This window comes from Mus caroli, chromosome 9 (assembly GCF_900094665.2).
Source record: "Mus caroli chromosome 9, CAROLI_EIJ_v1.1, whole genome shotgun sequence".
NCBI lineage: Eukaryota > Metazoa > Chordata > Mammalia > Rodentia > Muridae > Mus > Mus caroli.
The window spans coordinates 53,184,914-53,188,584 of NC_034578.1; the positions used below are offsets into that span (position 1 = coordinate 53,184,914).

Sequence of the window (3,671 nt, forward strand, 5' to 3'; positions counted from 1 at the left end):
CTGTCCTGGAGCTCACTTTGTAGACCAGGCTGGCCTCGAACTCAGAAATCTGCCTGCCTCTGCCTCCCGAGTGCTGGGATTAAAGGCATGTGCCACCACGCCCAGCTGATCTTGGTGACTTTTGTCCAGCCATTTTAATTTTTTTTTATAGATATACAATGGAAGAATTACCCTCCCTTTCTTGTGGCTAACTGGCATTTAGAGACACAGACAGAACTTGGAGTGTGTTTATGCTGAGATGTGATCACCGTGACTGTCATAGTCCATGCATTGCCCAGTGTCTAGTGAATCACAGAGTTTGGCTATTTGAAGATTAGAGATTATTATTTTTGTGTATCTTTATTACATTTTATTCATTGTATCTGTCTGTCTGTCTGTCTGTCTGTCTTTATGCACATGGACATGGCACAGTGTGGGTATGGAGATTACAATGCAACTTCCAGGAGTTGGTTCTCTTCTCCCACTCTGTGGGTCTCAGAGACTGAGCTCAGGTCATTAGGAGTGGCGGGCAACTTCTTTACCCACTGAGCCATCTTGCTGGTCTGATGACTGTTTTTAATCAGTAAGAAAATGGTTGATAACACGCATAAACACGTTCCTGTACAAGCAGATATCCTCAGTTTTATCCTTAAGGAAAACTGGCTTTGATTGGCCGTACATGCTGTGGACTGAAGTGAGCCACTAACTTCTCTCATCAGATTTCTCTGATCATTGCTTTTTGATGGGTGGCTGCTGATTTCTTGCCTCTCTTGGATCCAGGACTAGAGCAGGACCATATTTCTCATTGAAATGTCTGAAGCCTCTCACTAGTGCATGCCTGCAGCTTTATGAGGTCTTTATTTCATATTTTCCTGTTATAACCCCCTCAAAAATCAAACAAAGCATTTTTAAATCCATAACCCTAACTCCTTCTGACTGGCAGTTACCTTTTTGGTGTTTGTTTGTTTGTTTGTTTTTCTCTCTATATTCTACAGATCTTAGTGCTCCAGGATGTAGTGTGTACACTTGTGCAGAATGAGAAGCTGCCCACAAACATTTGAACTGAGACGGGGCAGAGGACTACAGATCCCTCCCTGTGAAAGAATTGTCAGTAAGTGAAGTGCTTTCATCCCAGGAAGCTGTGTGAGGGAGCAACAAAGATGGATGCGTGAACTCTGTAGAAATGCCCTGTGTGCAGCTCTGGAAGTGTACAGCCCCCTCACTCTCTTCAGAGTCTTCCTGGAGTCCTCTCGCTTCCATTTCTGCTGAAGTGGATCTGCATACTTTCTTCTGACAACAGCGACTGACATCTTCCTTCTCTCCCCAGCAAAAAGGAAGATTTCTCACGGTTACAATCCCACTCCAGTTTTCTTACCCAGATGTCACTTTTTTAAATGCCTCTGGGGGACTGCTTTTCTTCACTCCCACCAAGTTACACATCACCATTTTCTGACCTCTGGGTTTTGTTGCTCAGCGGGACTTGGAAGGAGAATTCTCATTGGATGGACCCAATCTTCTCCATCACTACCCTGCTGTGACTCCAAAGAACAGAGCTTCTTGTTGACAGTGCCCTGTGGAGCCAGGCACTGTTTCGTGCCCTGCGTGGTGCTCAGTGGGTGCCAGCCCCTCAGCAGGCTCTGTGGTTGCTGCCCTGAAGGACAATGCTCTCTCCATCCTTCCTGGTCCTGCCTGCTGATCTCTGAGCATTACTCCTGCTCAGACATGGAATCCCAGCCACAGCAAGGCCGCCAGTCCCCATCTGTTGGCAGTGTCTTGTGGAGCACTTTTGCTGAGGAAAAGGTCATTGGCAGAGAGGGAGGAGGCAAGTTAATGCACATTTGGTGTTGGAAAGCAGCCGACATTTGACTAAGTGGAAACTCAGCAGCACTGTCCCCTGGTGCGCGGGTCCATGCATTAAGATGATGGGAACTTCTTTGGAAGAAGTCTCTTGAGCTCACAGAAAGGCATGGTGGACTCCGCTTGTGTTTTGCTTTCCTCTGTAGCCACCAACTGCCGAATCTATGAAATCTGTGGAAAAGACAGCTTCCTTCTCTCCCTCTCCTTACTAAGGAATTTTGTTGTTGTTGTTGTTGTTGTTTAACCACAAAAACAAACAGGTTCTGTTTCTCTCCTCAGGGTTGGTTCTCGGTTTTTGGGTTGGATTTGGGGTTTTGGGTTGGTTTTAGGGTTTGGTTTGGTTGTAGGTTTGGGGTTTGATTTATTTTTTTATTTTCCTTTTATGCTCTAGAGCACAAGGCTAGAGGTGGCAGCTGAGATCTTTGGAACCAAAGCAGAGCATGCTGAGCCCATTATCTAGGCACTAGGCCACCAAAGGCAGGGGGATGGAGTGTGGTCCCTCACAATCTGCCCATAAGCCAGAGCCCCCATGCTGTGGCTGCACCACCCTGTCTTCTCTGCACTTCTCCTGTGTGCTCTATTAGATAGTCCAAAGGGAGCAGCAGTAGTAATGAGCTATGTGAGCACATTGAATTCCATGCGCTGAAACCCTCATACCACTCATCACTCACTGCTGCACAGGCAGCCAGCTCTGCAGCCTGTGTGCCGTCCCGGCTCCCCACCCTCGGCTGCTGTTTTTTGCTTCTTAGATTGCTTGCCTGCTAAGCCCATGCTAGAACTCACTGTCTGTGGCAGAAGGACACCCAAGCCGGTTCTGGGAGTTTGTCTGTCTTCAACCAGATGCTTCCTGCCCTTTCTTCCTTCCTCCTCTTATTGCTGTTTCTCTCTGTGTGCAGTTCCGCACCGTTTCCATAGCACTGATCTTCACGGCCAGATAAAGCTATGGCTTGGTCCAAAGATGATCGATCATTCTCCTCTTTACAGATGTGATACCTCATCTTGTCTAGACACATTTGCATAGCCAGAATTCAGTAGGCTAGCAAGGGAATCTCCAGGTTGGAGTCCTTGTTACAGCAGTAGCTTCCTTTCGAATACTGCCTCTCTCTCCCAGCAGATGGGATTCAGTGGGGATTCAGTCAGGTTGTATAGAGCTGGTCTGTTCCACCTTCTCTCACTCCATGCTCAACACAGAGGAGAGGATGTCAGGGTGCAAGCTGGCACAAGGGTTTATTTCCCCTGAAGGTTCATCGCTGACCCTGCACCTGCAAGCTCTCCTCAAGAAGGAAGCAGTTACCAACTCAGTGTTACACATTCCATTCCATTTTTTTTTTCTTAAAACACAGGAGCAGCTGGGGAAGGGAGATGAGGGGCTTTATTTCTGACACATTTTAGAAAACGAAATATTGTGTACATGTGTTTGGAGCCGTTGAATTGCCAGGTTTCTGTACAAGCGTTCATAATTAAACTTTTGGATTTTCTCTAAGAAGTTGATGTGCTTGCCTGACATTTGTCTCATTAAAACTTTTCTGTGTGGAATCCATGTGACCAGTTTTGCTTGCATTGGAACAAGAAAGTTCTGCTTCTGTTTTTTCCCTCTCTCCATTAATCAAGTCTGCTAGGCTTTTAGAGCAGACAGACACACGTTCGTTTTCCTAATTGCTGGTTCAAGCCGTCTTTACCTGTTGACAGTGCAGCTCTGTCACTGTTCCCTAGAACAGTACTGTGAGCTACACTCTGCTTCATGCAGCAGCAGTGCTTATTCTGGAAGCAACTTGAATGTTTTTAAGTGAGTGACTCTGAAGTCCCTTGTTTGTTGATCTTTTGACAGATGAAAT

The 3,671-nt window shown here is 46.4% G+C and overlaps 1 protein-coding gene across 1 annotated transcript in view; it reads left to right on the forward strand.

Annotated features, from left to right (window-relative positions):
* Hmg20a (high mobility group 20A) overlaps nt 1-3,372 on the forward strand; it is a 73,971-nt gene extending 70,599 nt beyond the window's left edge. The window contains exon 10 of the mRNA XM_021172497.2: nt 975-3,372. The gene's annotated coding sequence lies outside the window, so the exon portion shown is untranslated. The remainder of the gene's footprint in view (nt 1-974) is intronic.
* The last annotated feature ends 299 nt before the right edge of the window (nt 3,373-3,671 follow it).